At 38.2% G+C, this 19,285-nt stretch overlaps 1 protein-coding gene across 3 annotated transcripts in view; it reads left to right on the forward strand.

Annotated features, from left to right (window-relative positions):
• The window catches only part of FGF14 (fibroblast growth factor 14), a 377,875-nt gene that overhangs the window by 348,258 nt on the left and 10,332 nt on the right, over positions 1 to 19,285 (forward strand). The window lies entirely within an intron of this gene.

Here is a 19,285-nt window from a genome sequence, read left to right on the forward strand (position 1 = left end):
TAACCACTTTGTTGTTGTTACAGCACTGTACTGTTCCTCCAAGTAATTGGAAAACATTGATTTAAAAATTATGAGATCGGAAAACAGAGAGCAAGTATCAAGTTTAATTTAATTTTTTTCTTTCCTTGCTTGCCAGCAATATAGACAATAAAGTAATATCAGGGGAAAAAGCTTTAGCAGCATCCTCTCATATCTGACTCTGTTTCAAGTACTGGTTGGACCTTCTGAAGCCTCTTTTAACCTGAGTTATGCTGGAATTCTGCTGCTACAGCTAAACAAGCGAAGCTCCAGGCAGGCCAGGACAAGCCCAAGTAGAGCCTGACAAGTCATGAGTACTGTTCACCAGCCTGACACCCAGCCAGTGGCCTGATGGAAGCAATGTGGCCAACCTTACCTGCCTCCACTTCTGGAAATCACAGCAGGGTCACCTTCATCTCCTGAGAAGAATGGGGAAGCCCATTATTTCACTCTTATTCTTGTGGCTGTAATAAGCATTGAGGGTTGATTGGGAGAGGACTTACCTTCATCCTTCTTATTCTTGCTTCACACAGCCCCTTCTGTTGCAGGGCTTTTCTGAACAAATAGTTCTTAGCAGTAAAATGATTCAGCTCACCTCTCCAAAGAGGTCATCACTTCTCTGTGTATTCAGGGCTCATTTGCTCATCAGTAAAAATCCCAAGAGGTGCTGCAGCTTTTCTTTGCAACTATAAGGGAATCCCTGAAATCTGTTCTTAATTAGTAAGGAGATCAGAACACAAAGGGAAAATAGAAAAGAACTCACATATTTTTAATGATGTCTTTAAATGCTGTACCAGGTTCATCTAGAGGCAGAGATGGCTGCAGGTTTGGATGCTCACATTGGAAGAAGGGACACCAAGTAACAACATGGTGCTTATAGCTTGTTCAGTGAAGCCTGGGCTTACCTTTGACAATTGAATGCCATGTTCTGATTTAGAAGTATCAGCATCTCTTTCTCCTGATAATACCTCAGATCTGACTTTTGATGTCACTGATGTGTTTTAGCACTGAGGCATTCAGAATCCAAACAGAGCATTGCTCAGGGCATCTAAACCACTTAATGATAGGAAATAGTTTTGTGTGCTCTGTGGGTCAGTTACTGCCTCTTCCACTTCAGGAGTTTTATTTATCTTTCAAAAAGATTTTGTAAATCAGTTTAATAAACTGGAACTTAAAATTAATTATTTCTTAATAATTGAAATAATATCCTAACATCCTGTAGTTTTGGTCTCATACAATATCTCATATATTTAGATTTCTGTCCTAATAAGCTGTGTCCCAATCCAAATACCTCTCAGTGGGTTTGTAAGGAGGCACAGAAGTAGAAAGGCTTCTATAAAAGGCTTATATAAAAGATATACACATCAGTGGAGGAAGAACCTCATTTAATTCAGATTCCAGATGAGCTCAGAAAGACTGTATGCCTCGACTGGCATCTGCAATAGTTAAAGAGAGAGGTGGTGGAAGGGATATTTTAGCAAGGATTGTATTTGAGAAGTATGTAATTTTTAGGCTGGAAAAAGGGCTCATTATTTTGCCAAAACAGATGTTTAAATGATAATGCCTTCTCTGTTACAAATCAAATGTGGGATTGTTTTTTGCCATTGAGGAAATGGAGATCTGCCCTTTCACAAGAAAAGAATTGCATTGTCTTGTAGTATGAGGAAAAAATACAAATTTAGTAAAACAAAAGGAAGGGACTTTTAAAAAGTCCTATATTGTTTAAAAATTTTCAAACTAACTTTATTATTTGTGTTCTGGTTTTAGATTAGCTACTGAATTATCTCTTTTCTTTTTTTCTTTAACAGCACAGCTGACCTAGTTCCCTTCACTGTCATTCACATCATGTGCAGCTTACTTACTCATGCACAGTAGTATTTTGTGAGAGCAGTTTTCACTTTAGAATAAATATCTGAGTTATGAAAGGATAGGGGGGAAATGCATCCCAATCCAGGCATTTTACCACAGATTAGGTTCCAAATCTCACAGTTCTGAGCTGTGACTTTTTCAGTGGCAGATAAAGGTGAGGCCAACTCCATGACTGCTTAAGGGAGCCAGCAGTGATAGATATATGGAATACTTCACAGAGTACCTCTTTTCAGATAATTATGTTTTTTGTGTATTTTAGTTTATGTGTATATATATATGAGTGTCCTTCTAACATCAGGTATATTAATTGAGGTTATTTATATTTATAAATGTTTTCAGGTTGGGTCTTTATTATCCAAGGCACTGGAGAGACTTTAAGGTTGCTGTTTTAATCCATAGAAAATAAATATAATAAGAACTCTCCTGATTGCTGGAAGGCCTCTCTATTCCTCATGATGAAAATTTTTATGAAAGTAATGTACCTGCAGCTTCTGAGCCTTAGAAAGAATCAGAGTGCCCAGCAACAGGGATTAAATTCAGATGAGACTATCCATATGAATAATATGTTCCTGATTTTTATTTTAATAAAATTAATTACAGCACATAAAATTTTATGTTTCTTTAACTAATTTCATAAATGAGTATCATATACATATTATATTTAGACAAATAAACACATTAAAGACTATGAATTATTTCAGAATATTTTTACTTAGTTCTGTCTATTTGCCATTTTGCTCATTGAGGATTGATGCCTGATAGAGGTTTCACCAAGTCAGGGAACTACTTAGTCTATTAAAGTACATAAAATCTAATGTAGATTTGAGTGTGACTGAGGCAGGGGGTGGATGGTTCTCCCCTGGACATCACTTCAGAGCAGCAGGAACTTCCTGCTCACTTCAGAGCTCCAATAAAGTGTTTTATACAGAATTCTACCTCTTTTCACAATATGCTAATATTATAATTTTTGCTAAGTGTTTAATTTAAATGTATGTAAAACAGAATGTTTTTAAGAAATTATTTCCCACTTTTTTTTTTCAATTTTCTATTTGGGTTTTCCTTTTGGGGCAGTGAATTACAAAGGAAAAATATATTTTATGTGGTACATTTATTTACTTATTACTACACTTATTTACTGTGGTAAATTATTTAGTAATAAATGTGGTGATGCCTACAGAAGGCTTTTATCCTGAGAATTAAACAAGGAGTGACCTGTGAACAAAAATACTCCACAAAAGTTTAAAAAATGTAAAAATTAAATTGCTCGAGGACATGATTTTAGAAGTGAAATCTAATAAAAGCATTTTAAAGAAATGGCCAAGATAATGAAAGTCTGGAATCTGCTGAGTTTCAGTGAAGGGAGAGCCTATTTTAATATTCATAAATTGAGCCATAACCTGGCCAGGAACAGGTTCCTTCTTCTGCCCGTTCTGATGGACTTCCTGGAAAAATCCAAAAGGAAATGATGTTGAACATCTCTCATGGCTCAATCCATCATTTTTCTCATGGGAGGCTCAGGTCCCTGTTTACAGCTGCTGTGCCCTGTGGCCAGTTCCAAGCAGATCACAATACCTTTGGTTTGCCTGAACACCTGGGAAGGTGCCAGGGAAAGGGGCTGCTCCCTGCCCCAATTCCCTGCTTCCCCCATGCCAGGAGCATGTATCCGCAGCAGGAGCCAGCCTGGTCCTGGAGAAATTGTCTTTGATGACGTCCCTGTAGTGTCCAAATGGTGTGACCTGTTTAGGATAAACTCAGGGCTTTAATTAAGGGCCTTTGAAGCCCACTCTGCTATCACTTTTAGGTGATGGTGGGCATGGAGTGACGCTGATGTGAACACCCAGACAGAAATGTTAGGTATTTGGTATGTTGGTATTTGGTGAAATCACTGACCAGGGGTAGCTGTATAATTCTTCCTGTAATCTCAATGTAAAATTTAGCATTTAACCAAAGAGAATAACTCACCTTCAGTACTAAAATCAAGTAGATCTTTATCAGACATGTGGAGCCAAGTACTTAAAATATTAATTCTTACCTTCCAATGAGGATCCTGAGTATTTTTGTATGAATTTTCTGTGGGGTGTAATATTTTAAAATTTTTACCTCTTTTTTGTAACCCAGTGTAGATTGGGTTTCAGTCAGTCATATTTTGTAGATACACAAGCTGAGGTACCAGATAACTTTTTTGTAAAAGTTAAGCAGACTATGGATGTTGTACAAGTTGTGAGCCTGAGTGGTGTCAGGCAAGAGACAGATACTATGTGAGCAGAGAGGGGAGGCTGTTTGTTTTTTTTCTTAAATGTTGCAGCACTTTATTATTATTATTGGTAAGAGTAAATAATAAAATGCTTACAAAAGCATTCTGGAGGCAGTGATAGGTTAGAAAAATAAAGGAGAGGGTTTCTGTCCCTTTTTCTTTGTAAGTATGACTCCATTTACTGAATTTCTGTTCTTGAAAAAGCTTTGCTAACACAAAATTGATTGACTGAGGCAGGGGGTGGATGGTTCTCCCCTGGACATCACTTCAGAGCAGCAGGAACTTCCTGCTCACTTCAGAGCTCCAATAAAGTGTTTTATACAGAATTCTACCTCTTTTCACCATGTCAGGCTGAAACCTGTGGCAACTTAGTTGTCCTATGAACATACCTTTTCATGTTCCAGATCTGGATGTGGATAAGTGCACGGCATGGATTCAGTCTGGGAGGAAGGCTGACAAAGCAGGGAAATTCTTATCTTATTATCTTATTAATTATCCTATTATCTTATTATCTGCTTGTCTTTCCATCCTGGGGTCAGTGTCTGTCCTAGCATCTCCTGGAGAAAGCTGGGTGAGTGATTTCTAAATAGGGAGGAGTGGCAGGAAGATTTGGCAACTAAAGTCCTCCCCTCCTGCCAAAAAAATGAGGCAGAGCTGCAGCATGTCCAGCCTTGAGTATCAGGATGTCCTCAGGCCCACCTGAAGACCACCTTATATGTTTATCTGATCCCAGGTACTTTTTTAATGATTAAAAATGCCATTATGCATTGGTAAAATTCACAAGAAGTTCTGCAAACGAATCCTAGAACTTCATTGGTTATATGGGAGGAGAGGTTTCTATAAGCAATATTTTTGTAACTTACATGTACCTCTTCATTTACCCGTGGTGTTTCAGCCCAAATGAACCCTCCTTTTGATTCCTATGACTTGAGATCTTGAACATCTGTACTGCTTTTTCTCTGTCCTATAGCACTTCTGATCTATTTTTTTAATTCTGAACTCAATTAGTGGATTTTCTTTTTCTTAAACACACTGATGAAACACCAATAGATAATCTATTCACCCACTCATTAAGTAGACTTGAGGATTGATTTGCAACCACAGCTCTGAATTGCATTTGATCTGCATATGTTTTTAGATCAGGACTGGGTTTTTTAAAGTCTGATAGTGAGATATCTAACTCTTTTTAAGTGTTGCACATAAGGTATAGACAGGATAGCATAGGTTAACACTGACAACCAGAGGTGAAAATGCCCCTGCCCATTCTTGGGGCTTCCTGAGGAGGCCTGGCACAGGCAAGCCCAGCACTTCAGCTCGACTGAAAAATGGAACTGATTTTGTGACTTTAGGGGAAAATGTTTCTGGGTGGATTTCCCACAGTTCTCTATTTGGGGCACCAAAATTCCTGGCCTGATTTTCAGAAGCACCAGAGCAGCTGAGAGTGAAGCAGAGGTTGCCCAGTGCTTCATAGCTGACCATGTGGCCTCCAGGTATTGCTGTTAGGAGATCATCTCAAAATCAGAGATCACCTTTGAGAACGCTGGCTTTAGTCTCAATTTTACAGGTTTTTCTAGATGTACTTCAAAGGTTTTTTTTCCCAATTTATTTATTTGAAATGAAAGAGTACTTTTAGATCAGATATTCTGAAGAAATTATTTACTCTCAGGGTAGTGAGACATTGGCACAGGTTGCCCAGAGAAGTCATGGATGCCCCTTCCCTGGATGTGTTCAAGACCAGGTTGGATGGGGCTCTGAGCAACCTGACCGAATGGAAGGTGTCCCTGCCCATGGCAAAGGAGTTTGGAACTAGATGATCTTTAAAGTCTCTTCCAACCCAAATCATTCTATAATTCTGTGATTCTGTTTGCTGGCAAAGGTGGGTGGAAATACTAGTCCAGACCTTTGAAGACATAAAGCTTGACAGAAATGAAAAAGATAAAAAAATTTCTGTTTGTCTTTTTGTGAAGTACCAGTTTTGTTATTGATGCAAATCACAGGGAATGTAAACAACATGTTCTTGTTACTGCGGGGGACTGAGCGCCTCAGCTGAAACTGTGAGTGTTATTCACGGTGACTCCCTCTTTTCTAATTGTTGATCTCACACAAGTACATAAAAGAATTAAAGTTTATTCACTGAAATTAGTGACTTGTGTAGGCAGGTATATCTAATGCCTCTGATTTTATGTTTACTGGCAGCATTGTTTCGGTTGCTGCCTTTTTTCCATGGAAGAGTTCAGCTCCCAGGCTGAAGGGTTTCCAGAAGCAGCAGAGGAGGCACACCTGTAAGCACGACTGCAGAGGCAGCTCCCTGCAGCAGCACTCATCTCTTAATCACTGGCAGAGCATCGTGTCTGTGCACATCCTGAAGAGGAGGGCTTCTCCTTTCTCTTAGCAGCCTCATTTGGAATGTCACAGCCTGTTACTGGCAGCCTGATTCACACCCTGAGATTTCCCAAATATCTTGGTGCTTCCCACTGACATCTCTGAATGCTTGGTGAAACACTGAATGTGCAAGGTGATGTATCAGTAGGAAGGATCAGGTCTAAATGCCAAGGAGAGGTTACATTGTTGGGGACCCAGACAAACTGTACCATGAACCGATCTCTACATTTGGATTTTAAAAGCAACGTTTATTTTTTGTTTAATATTAAAACTGTGTTATTGTTTGGAAAAAACTCCAACCAGTTGCTTCTCCCATTTTGTTTTAAGCACTGGTAGGTCTGCCAAATGATTATTATTGTGTTAACATATAAGAATTGTCCTTTTTTTGCAGCTGGTTGAGACATTCAGTGAATAAAGAAATAACCCTCGATTAGCCAAGTGATATATCTGTACCAAGGTGTTGTAAATTATACAGTAGAAAACTACCCACATTTCAAAAATATCTAGATGTTTTGTCATGCTTGGGGTTTTTTCTTGTTTATTTGCTTTTAGTTAGATAAAAAGTACAATTAAAAAGACCTGACAGGCAAACTAGAGAGGCAGAAGTAGAGGAGCTGCCACCTGCTGTAAGTTTTAGATGCTTAATTGCATGTTCAGTTGCTTGATTTCTCCTGCAGACTGCAGTCTCAGTTTTGTTATATGAAATACAGCAGCTCCAACTCTTTATGAGCTGGCTTGGTCTCTCCTTAGTGTTATTTTCCCACCCTTTATGCCTTACCCATCACAGAAATCAGGTATATGAACAGAACAATAATGGGTAATAGTCTCTAAACTTCAGTGGGGTTTTTGACTGCAGCTGTCTGAAATCTTTGCAAAAGAGTAGAAGTGGGATAAATAAATACAACTGATCATAGGTTAAAACTCAAAGCTAAAAAAAAAAATATACAATGAGAAAAAATAAAAAGGAAACAGGGCAGCACAGTACAGACTATAGTTGGGGAAATCTTTCATTTATTGCAGTCAAAGCTCCCTTCCCATGCCCATGCATTCATTTGCTCTTCCCCGGGGCATTGTGTTTGAGCATTTTAAATTGGGTCTGTGTTCCGTTCTGACCTTGGCCCTTGTAGATCATGGACACAGACAACGTGTTGCTCACTTGTGCCTGATCCCCCTTGTGCAGGCTTGCCCCTTGCCCGGGCTGTGCCAGGGCTGCAGAGGGCACGGCTGGAGATGTGGCACCACGGGCAGTCCCTCGGGGCCACTGTGAGCTGGCACCACTGAGATCAGCCCCGACAGGCACTGAGACACACCAACTGCTCCAGTCCCAGCCAAAAGGTCACATTTCCTCGCCTCTTCCATGTATCTGAAACATCATGCTTTGTAAGGAATTACAAGCAGCAAGGCAAAAATAATTCTGTTGATTTTACAAAGCAACAGTACCGGGAGTTTTCAGGGAAAAGAAACACATCCATGTCTAATACAAGCATGAGAACCAAATTCAGTTGTGATAAATATTGAAAAATAGGCTCTTATGCATAGACTCACATGGGACTACTTGTATCTATCTGAACCAATGTAAAAGGTAGAAGCTAAGAAATGTAAACAAATGGAACAGCTTAAGTCTAAACTCTTCATCTGCATTGTTGCTTATTTAAAGAACTTAGTGAGGTAATCCAATGGGAATAACAGCAGAACGTACATGCAATTTTGACAGACTTTATGAACACATGTCATGCAATGTCTTTAGGACAGGGGACAAATTGGAAATCCAGATAAAGCTGAGGATAAGAAAATTGCTTGTTTATAGCTCTAAACATGAAAGTATAAGCAGGCAGTCAAACCTAAGGTCAAAGTAAACAGTTACATTCCTCAGCATACTTAAATATAGAAACAGGTGTGCAAGCACTATGGCATTCTCAGGAAAAGGAGTTCCTCTGGCCTGTAGCAGTATTTTAATATGCTGATGGTTTGATTGTTGGGGGAGAAAGATTCAAAAAGTTCTTGAAAGACTTGAAGGGAATGGACAAGAAAAATGGAATGTAGATCAACAATTATTAAAAGACAAAAAAAATCCCACAATCTTGTAAGCAAGGAGGCAGCTGAGCTCAGGATGACTACAGAGGCATCAATCAGCAGGCATCACCTGGAGCTCACCAACTCACTGGCTGAAGTTCAGCCTCTTTCCAGCCTTTTTGAATTATTTCTTGAAGTTCTGAATTTGTGTGCCCTATGGCTTGATGCACACCTTTCTTGAGACAGGAACATGTGTAAACTGCTCAGCCTTGGTGAGCCGGTAAAAAAGTGTGCTTCCAAGAAACCTGGAAATCAAAATGCCCAATATTTTCACCTTCATGCTTATTGCTTTAAAAATCAGAGGGCTGTTTCTACAACCTTAAAACGGTCTTCTCTTTGCATTTAGCAGTTTGTACAGATGATGTAGCAGGGACCATGTTAATATGTGTGCCCATTCTGTCTCTTTTAGCAGTTGAAGGCAGGTTACAGGTCACCTTACTGTTTGGAATTGGCTAGAGTTTTGATCCTGATCCTCCAATTGTTTTTATACACAGTTCAATAGTAATATATGCTTTCTAACTCAGTTTATTCTTGTAATTAGTTGCTCAAGTCTATACATAATGTGTTTTAATGGCCATGTTGACAAAGAGGAAGATCCTCCATTTTTCAGGAATGCTGTTGATGTAAACTAAATTCCAAGCAGCCATAAAAGCAACCACAAACTCAAGAAAAAACCTCATTGCTTTCTTGGAAATATATTCACAACAGCTGAGCTTCTTTGAAGAAGCTGTTATGTTTTACAGTCTGCCTTCATCAGGAGTAGATCACAAAGGTTAAAAGTTGGATATTTTAATCTAATTATTCACCAGAATAGTTCATGAATAGATTGTAGCTGCTCTAGAATAAATATGCTGTGTCCATGCAACACAAGTGCTGACTTTCTCAGGATGGCTATAGGAATACCGTAGCATAATGTAACAATGAGGCAAATAAAAACCCCTAACCCTTTACTACCACTCTGAGTTTTGTATCTTTATGGGTTTTTCCAGGCATCTATATTCATGTTATATATAATCAACCCTTCAGAGCTTGCTGCTGAAAGAGGAATTTTATCTGAGCATCAGGATGTAGCTTATCACCACCTTGGAATTGCCCATCCATAACAAAAACAAGCATCACTGCTGAGTATGTTAGGAGTTGCATATAATCATCTCCTTTCTAACGAGATCCATTAAATTTCTGGGGTTTTAGCACATAAATATATACCCAAAAGTGTCTGACTTGTTTCTTTTCACAATTTCCAACTGGCTAATGTTGTGATGCCATTCCACAAAAATACTTTTTAGTGGCTGACATTTTATTTCCCATTAATTGTTTAGTTAAAACAGGAAACATAATGGATTTTCTTCTGTATTGATTCATAATGCAGTTTTTGAATGTTTGGGTGTGAGTCTCTGTACTTCAAGTTTCTTCTGATAATGGATACTTGAAGTAACAATTATGTAGATGTGTGAAAATTAAACAATAATAGGAACATATTTTTAGATCTCTAGATTAACTGAAATATTTTAAGTGAGCATTGCTATTTGCATTATATATATATATATGTTTATATATTTGTATTTCCTATACTAGAAAGACTTTTGGGATTCATGTTTAAATTTATTCATTTCAAGATAGGAAAATTTGCTCTTCTGTTATATTTTCTGGACAGATACTTCGTGGCAGGCAGCAGTTTGTTGGGTATTCCATCCTATGTGCCCTGTTTTTTTATTTTTAAGTGAAACAGTGCTGTAAGCATCTATCTCTATGAAAGAATGAAAATGCATAAAATAAGAAATGGTACAGTATATTTAAGAGCTTGTCAGCCTGTCAGGTTTTGGCTGTCTTTCTGGTTTGATGTCCATAATTTTCTATCCTCTCACTGAAAAAGGAGGGAATGAATAAGAACAAAGAATGGATTTAGAGCACTTTGTCTTCATATGTGAAGCTGCCTTGGAAGGAAATGGAGAAAGCTTGTTGAATATTTAGTTGTGCTTTTGAGTCAAAACAAGGATGGGCAAAAAGATGCACAGTGAAAGAAGGAAGAAATTGGTAGCTTCTCCTAAAACACATATTTTCTGTATCACAAGAGCTAAATAACAAACATCTGAGAGTTGTCTCTGTTCCCTTTGCTTCCCAGCCTTCAGTGATCAACTGAAGTTCATACTGAGTTGTGAAACTAAGAGAAGGCTTAGCTAATGCATTTTCTCAAAGATGTGATGGCATTCATTACACAGTAGTTTTGCCTTACACAAGTCTCCTCCAACTCAGGTTCCTCTGAATTTACCTTTCATGTTCTTCTTATGAATTCTGAGTGTAAAACAGCAAAAGGATGAGAAAAAGACATTAGCAAGAGTGTCATATAATAATCATATAATTTTAATTTCATAAAACCTACCCTCCTGAATTTTATTCATTCCAGCCCCAGTCTTTTATAATAGTTGATTTTTAGACAGTATAATTCATACACTGACAGGTCATAAAGAAAGGTTGCAAGCAGAAAAACAGGCTCACAAATGTAAAGAAAAAAGAAATAGAAAAGGGTACACTAAAGTAGGCCACTTCATATAGCTTGAGTGTTCTTGCAACTTTTTCTAGCTTCTCAGCTTGTAAATTACACCCATTTTGAACTTTCATAAGTTCTCACATCTTTTGGAAGGAACACGTAGAACTGAAAGCCTAAATTATACCTTGAAAAATACTTCTGAATTTGCACCTATTTATGTTTATTCTTGTATTTGTAGATTGTTATGGACATGTCATACTATCATACTGAGAGTATATACACCATATATGTGAAAATATATCATCACCTCTGATGTTGCACTATTGTGGCAAAAACTGTAATAATTTTTCTTTATCCAGTAATTCAGTGTATTAGAGACAAGCAGAAATTTCCTTGTGGTAAACAACTAGAAAAAGTAATCCTCCTTGGTTCTTTTTGGGTACTTGGCCATTCCAATAGCTATTTTTGCAGTTTTCTTTATAGTTTGTTTTATTTGAGGCATTTGCATTGCAGAAGATTGTCTACAGTGATGGCTGCAAGTGTCTGGATAAACTTATGTCAAAAATTTCCATTGTCATTTGGAAAGGTTTGGTCTATGACTGAGTGTCACTGTATTCCTCCTGCATTATTCATCCAGGGACAGTGGATTGATGGGCAACCGGATGAGAATTTCTTCCCCAGCCCATTGTGGTTTGTTTCAACAGCTATGTTGTTAAATCCTTCCTTTCAACCTCTTAATTTAGTGCCATCCCATTTTTCCCTTGGCATTGACCTTTTCTAGATGAGAGCCTGGTGCTGTCAACAAGCTGATGAATTATGGCTATTCTAAGTGGAAGTGACCATCAAATATTGGCTGGTTTACTCATCCTCTTCTCCAAAACCCCCCATGACAGTACTGGGAGAAAATATTCCCTGTAATGCATGCAATTTCTCTTAGTCATGCCTTGGGGCATCCGCCTTTCTTATTGATACTGGGTTTCTTTAATCACAGATGCTGTACAGGAGATAAAAGATGTCTCTGTGTTGATACAGCAAGGAGTTATTGTTGGTGTTTAAGCTGAAGCCTTAAAGCAATTTTTACTGAATATTTGAATCTTAAGGGAAGGTAGATGCTGAGGATCAGGTGGGGAGGAAGGAGATGATGCTCTGGGAGAAGGAATATCTCATTTCAGTGATACAAGGATTCTGGCTGCATTTCTTTTAGAGGCAAAGATGTACCCAAGCCAAAAATTACACATTTCTGTGAAAGTTCAGAGTTGAAATGAAGCAGAAAATAACTTCTCTCCCTTCATGTGTCTGTGGGGATACTTGACCATAGCCGTGTGATGGCTCTTGGTGGGCTGCGGACCATTCCTAGACCAAACCCATAGGTACAAATTTGGCTTTTCAATAATACTTCTAAAATAAATTTTGCTTCTTTTATTCAGGGGAAGCAGGACTGTTTTAGTGGTTCTACTCTTGAGAGTAGTGAAGTATTCTAGTTTTTGAATGAGCATCATAAAGACAGTTTTGAAATTTAGTAACCTTTTCCAGGCTGTAGCCCCAAACTTTCTCTTTTGTTTAAACAGCCTCCACTCACTCATTCCCAGGTGAGGGTTATGTTTCTGGTCTTCATGATGGGCTGCATTTCACAAACATTAGGTCATTTTTTGAGTCAAATTGTCCATCTTTAAATAACATACATCAAAAGTGCTCATATCAAGGAAATTTTTCCTATCACAGCTGTGTCCCACTGAGTTGATGGCTATGAATTGTAAATAGCGGTCAAAAAAAGATTAATACTAGAGCACTGCTTGCAACTTAATAGTAGCTTCTGTGCAAGAAGGAGAGAGAAATATATAACTTCACCTGGCTAGTATATATAAGTAGCAATTTAGGATCATTCTTGCAGTTATTATTTCAAATATTCTTTTATCTCTCACATTGTTTCATCTTTCAAATGGTAAGTTTATGAAAGAGCATGTGCTTTGTGCTCTGCCTTCCATAAAAAAAATAATTATTGCCTTTAATAAATTATATATTAATATGGCCATAGATTCTAGTTGTAAGCAAGGCAACATATCTATTTTGAAGGAAATTTTTGTAAACCAAGACACTATGCTGGTTTTGCCTCATCACTTTCTATAACTACCTGAAAGGAGGTTGTAGGCAGGTGGGGTCAGCCTCTTCTTCCAGGCAAACAGACACAAGAAAAGTTGAAATGGCCATAAACTGAGCCAGGGAAGGTTCATGTTGGACATCAGAAAGAATTTCTTCACTGAAAGGGTGAAGAATTAAGCATTAAGCATTGGAATGGGCTGCCCAGGGAAGTGGTGGAGTCACCACCCCTGGAAGTGTTCAAGAAATGACAGGATGTGGCACTTAGGACTGTGGTTTACTTGACATGCTGGTGTTCAGTCAAAGGCTGAACGTGATGATCTTGGAGACCTTTTCCTACTTTAATGATTCTGTGATTCTCATCTGGACATAAAATTAAGCCAAACTTGGGCTTTGACCGGTGTGTTAAGGGTGTTGGTGTCTGGATCTCCAGAAGTCCCTTGCAAGTCCCTTTGTGATTCTGTGATCCTCTTAAACACACAGATATCTGTTCAAGCCATTTTTTGTTAGCTTATCTTTATGTATAGTATGTGAATTTTATTCATGACCTTATTTTATGTGTTTATGAATGTACATGAATAAAAAAATTGCTACATGATCAATATTACCATTCATATCCATGCTAATTAGAATCCTTGTTAAGTGCTAATATTTGCAATAACATTAATTTACATTACCTTTTGCCTAAATTTAGTGAAAAGTGTTTTATTTCTTTACAAGCAGTTACAGCCACATTTTCAAGTCTTTAAAGAACTTGAAAGTGAGATACAGAAATCGTAGCTGAAAGTTTTCTTTTACACACTGACATTTTAATGTACTCTCAGTGATTTTTTAACCAGCAAGAATCATGCCTGATTTTTACCTGCATGATAACAAGTCCTCTTTTTATAACTTCCTTCTCTTTTAAGGACCATGAAACAGAAATAACATTACCTTAGAAGAGACAATAATGGTGTTCTCTGACTGTTGTAATTTATTGAGGAAATTTTCTGTCAGGAAACACTGGAAAGTGTTTGAAAGGGGCTTTGAGTGTTTGCTGCTTTTCTAGGACATCTACAGGATTGTTGGGTTCAGCTATTACTGCCTTTACTTTTGAAGTTACTAATTTGACTGCTAAGCTTGCAGTGGCAGCTGAAGTCTTGTGTTCCTTGGTGTCTTACTTGGACAGTTTACACATAGAAAATTCTGCCAACTTTGCCTGTTCTGATGTTTAAAAATTATGTTTGCATTAGGGTTTTTTTAGGCCCAGATGCACTAAATGTCTTCTCAACCTGAGGGAAATAGAATATGAATTTCCCCTTAATTCATAAGGTATGTAACCATGTGTTGCTGTGTTTTCTGCTCTTTGAAGAGGAGCTCATGCACAAGATGGTTTCAAACTGCAGACTTCTAGCCCTCTGAACTGTTGAGAAAATTTGTTGTTATGGACAGGAAATGTTAAGTGATTTTTTTTGTTTTCCTACACAAGCATTTGTCAAATAGGTTTGCTGTAAGAAGGTAGTCTAACTCATCTAATTCAGTGTTCAGCAAGTCACTGGAATATCAATTTAAGTGTATTCCAAGTCTCATGTGAAGGAGAAGCCTCCAGATCTTACAGGTTTTGCTGCACAAATGTCTGTGACAAGGCCTTTTGCTGTTCCACCCCACTGCAGCTGTTTTCTGGGATCTCATCATTTCACACTTTGATCACTGCAGCATCAGTGCATCATCCTCCTGCACTGAGGAATACAGTGCTACCCCCACAGTCCCCGTTCAGAACTCTGCCACAGAGTTCATTTGCCACCTTCATTATTTTAACTTCTCTTTTGAGTGCATTTTCCTCATTAAGCAGACTGCTTCTTTTCAACCTTAAGACCAGTCTTCATGAGTCATCTCCAACCTTTCTATCCACTATTAAAATGTCATTTCCTTCTTTTTATTCCTGTGTTGCTAGCCTCTAACTCTCAAAACACTTTTGTGCTGACTCTGTGCTGCTTTTCTCTCTGCAGAAATTTCCCAAAAGCCTCCACAAAGCTCGTGTTGCCCTTTCTACAGTCTGGCCTTAAGAATCCTTTGTCATCGTTTCTACCAAAAAAAAAAAAAAATTATATCCACCTACTACTGTGCTGATACCATTGATTGGATGTGTTGGTTTTTTTTGGATTGTGAGGTGTTTGTATCAGTCAGATTCCACTTGGCCTGTACTTCAAAAGCTCTGAGGTCCTGTTCCATAACCTGTACTTTTAGGTGCAAGTAATGAATGGTGTCAGGGTTTTTTACAGTGCTCGATTAGACTGGCTGTTCCTCACCTGGCAATCTCTTTGATTTTGTGTTGCAATTGTGTTTTCTGCATGGCAACAAGGAGAAACTGCAGCTAGTCCAGCCTACAGCTGTGCTTTTGCCTGCTTGATGAACAAGTCCTGTTGTGCCCATCTCCAGGGGAGTCCACTGGCTCCTTGTTTGCTGCTGACTGCAATTCAGGAAGATATCTGCTAGCATTATCACTTCTGTGAGCCCTAACTAAAGTCCTTCCTTCGTATATTTCAGAATAAAACACAAAACTAAAGAGGCTTAAAGGTTTGGGACTAGAAGGTGGGAAACTTTTGTGGGAGCCCTTATTGTTGGGACAGCTGGCCATTGTAGAGCCAGGTTCTTACACTGTCCCTCATGGTGTGCAGTGGAAGGTTACTTTTTGTTCAGTCCTGGCAGTTCATTATTCATTTACTGAACAGAAATATAATTTAAAACTGCAGGTGTCCATTTAATTTTTAAACAATATCTGGATGCTCTGTGGCTAGTTGTGTTGTCATGTTAGTTTTGCTTTGTAACTCTGTGGTTCACAGCGTATTTCTTCTTTCTGAGAACTGGACTAGGAAAACACTTTGCTTCATGGGGTTTATTTTAAGTGAAAGGTCATATCTAAGAATGGATATGTGCAACTTCTCTAAAGCTAGCTAACTTGAACAGACTAAATTGGGAAATCACAGCAATGGGAAGTTACTGATAATCCATTCAAATATTTTCAATTACTCAGTGGCTTGTGGGACAATAAAGTTTGATTTTGAATGATAGCCACTTGCTACAGTGCCATATTATTGATTGGCATTGAGGCTTAGCTTCATCATATCAGACCTCAGCTTTTGACTGACAGGAAGACATTACTTGGTAGGGAATTCATCTCAGTTGTCATCTGAAATACTTTCAACAACCCTTATATCTCTGTGCTGACACCACAAGCTACCTGATCTGTGTTGTTCAGAAACTCCCAGACTTGAGAAGTGGATAATGGCTATTTTAATTTTATTTCTTTTGTGTTCTGTTCTTATATGAAAGTAGATTCTGATACCACCACATGATTCCATGAGTTCCATCAGTTTCAGTACTATAATGCTAAGATTTGACAGCGCTGCTGAGGGCCCCAAAACTAAGAACTCTGCAATGACAGAACTTTTGATTCCACAAGTTTGAATTCACAAAATTTAATTAGCAATTAATGCTACTGTAACTAGAATTAAAATACCTCGAAATATGACTCACGTCAAGCAAAAATTTGATGAGAATCTAGAAAAATATCCAAGTGAAACTTCTTGTCAGCAAAGTGCAGTTTAATACATCCTTCACTTCTCTGTGACCCAGGAAGCTGTATCAGATTGCAGTTCACAGCCAAAACCCATTCCTGGGGTTTTGGAAATTGGCAGCTGGTATACACTTTATTTCTCAAATGTTTTTTTGACAGGATAAAACCACTTTTTATATAAAACTACAGGCTAAATCTGGGCTCTGACCTTGAAAAGGAAAATCCTGAGCACAAGTTCTTGTTTGCAAGTCATGTCTGGTTTTGCAATTTATGCACTCACTTCCTAATACAAAATGTCCTGGGATCAAAACCCAAAAAGTCATTCTTGCAGGGAAGATCTAAATTATTCATGTCAGCCAGATGCAGATTTGGATTCCTTCAGGTTGGATACAGAGAGGGAGGTAGCCTAGAGGAGTGTCCCCATCACTCAGTTTCCCTTATAACACACCCTGTACATCTGTATTTGACCTAGGTAAATGCAAAAACAACATCTTAGGTGTTATGGCTACTTTACTGTAGAAAATAGAGTAGTGATTTTCAGCCAGCTGAGATGGTGTCTGAGGCAAGACTTTAGGCACTGGTCTTAACTTAGAAATACTCAATTTCACCTGAGCCCCAGGGAAGAGGGCCTTTTCAGAAGTCTCCTGATTAACTCTTTCCTTAGAGGAACTGGTGTCTGCAGTTCAGTATAGTAATTGTCAGGTGTCTAATTTTCATTAACAAATACTACTCACAGTGCTGGAACTTTTAGTCTGCCTTAAAGTAACACATATTTAAGGGACTTTTTGAATGAGAATTTAACCCAGGCAGAATAACCTCCTAATATACTGGATGAATGCAAACCCTGTCCAAAGCTGTTGCCCAGACATCTGAAGTAGGATAGCTGCAGTAGTTTCAGTCAGAATACAGTATTTGAGTTTGGTTCTTCCTTGTATTAAAAATAAATAAATTTTAAAAAAATAATTAAAAAAATCGGACTATTATTATGGTTTCTGTAACTACATAGTAGTAATGATGTCAGTTTGTCCACTCTATTAGTCTTCAATAGGAGTAGCCAAGTGATTGCATTGACAAAATCTATATTTTTTTTTTTACTTGGTAAAGTAAATGCCTACCACTTCATATACTGTGCACTGTCAGAACCACTATTGCAATACCAAAGAAATGAGAAAGGAAAGAGACTGGCTTGATTCAGGGAAGGGATATGAATTGAGGGAACCTTGTTTAATTATCATAATGGATATTGTTAGGGAAAACATACAAGTAATGTTTAGAGGCAGCCAAGCAGCTCTAGTACGGAGGAACATAGAATGACAAACAGCTTTTGTTTATAGCACAAAAAATGTGAGTATTGGCTAAGAAGTAGTGTTTATGGTAATTGAGCTTTACAAGGAAGTAAAACTTCATGGGGAACACAGGGGGTAGCATTTTCAGTGAAGTAGGCAATAAGGAGAGCTGTGTAGGCATTTCCTGATTAGCATCTGCTGTTTCAACAGCCAAGGAACATGACTCGCATGTAAATGCTTGTGCTAGGATTTAACAGGCATTCCCTCTAGCATGCCTCCCTGCCTTCTGGTTTTATTTTGAGTCTCCTCGAACCCTACTGTGACTTGAAATCAGTGGAGGAGAAAGGAGAGTAACACAAACAACAGATGTCTTAAAGTTTTGAACAGAGAGAGAAAAAGCCCCATGGCAAAGGAGAAGGTGCACTTAAGGTGTTTTCCTGTCATTTGTATTCAGTGCCTCTAGTACAGACTCTATTTGCATTTTTGCATTTTTACATATCTATATATATGCAGTTGGTATGCAGTGGTACACGTGGTGGGTAAAGAAGTGATAGTGCAAAGAGATGCCCAGTGCACAATTCAGAATTTTTTTTGCATCCTGTGAGTGTGACCTAGAGACACTAAGTGTACTGGCTGACACAGCCAAAGCAAGCTCTTATAGGGCAGGCTCACAAGTTATTTTCCCGGTTGTTCTCTGCTTTTAGTCTCTTGCTGCATAAAATACATTAATCTTTTCTTAGATTAGGAATCTAAGATTAGGAATGCTAATAGTGTGCCTGGTGTTCATCAAGACAGCTTTGATTACATGTGGTAACTTAAGCCATGGCAATACAAATACCATTTACCCCATCACATTAGGAGAACTAGGTTGTGCACCAAGTGACATTCAGTGCACATTCAGAAAAGTCTTTAATCTTTGCTTTTTGGTATGAGGAACTGTGATTTCCAGAAAGCAAATCTGTGGCAGAAACAGCTGTGAAATTCTTACAATATATAGACAGCTGGGGATGGCATAGAGACCCTGAAAATACATTTCCTGCTGGGTGTTAACTCAGTACTGCATGGGGCCAGGAACAAAAAGAAATGGAAAAAAAAAAAATACTGTGAATGAAGAAGTGAAAAGATGTGAAGTTTCCAGATTTTTTTTCTTTTTTGGGAAAGATAACTGAAAGAAATATAAAGAGTATTCAGGGGTGAGAACTTTGAGCTCTGAAATCTTTGCAAGCTACTTCCCCCTTTCCCACATCTACCTCCTCCTTTAA

The sequence above is a fragment of the Parus major genome, chromosome 1 (assembly GCF_001522545.3).
Source record: "Parus major isolate Abel chromosome 1, Parus_major1.1, whole genome shotgun sequence".
Taxonomy (NCBI): domain Eukaryota; kingdom Metazoa; phylum Chordata; class Aves; order Passeriformes; family Paridae; genus Parus; species Parus major.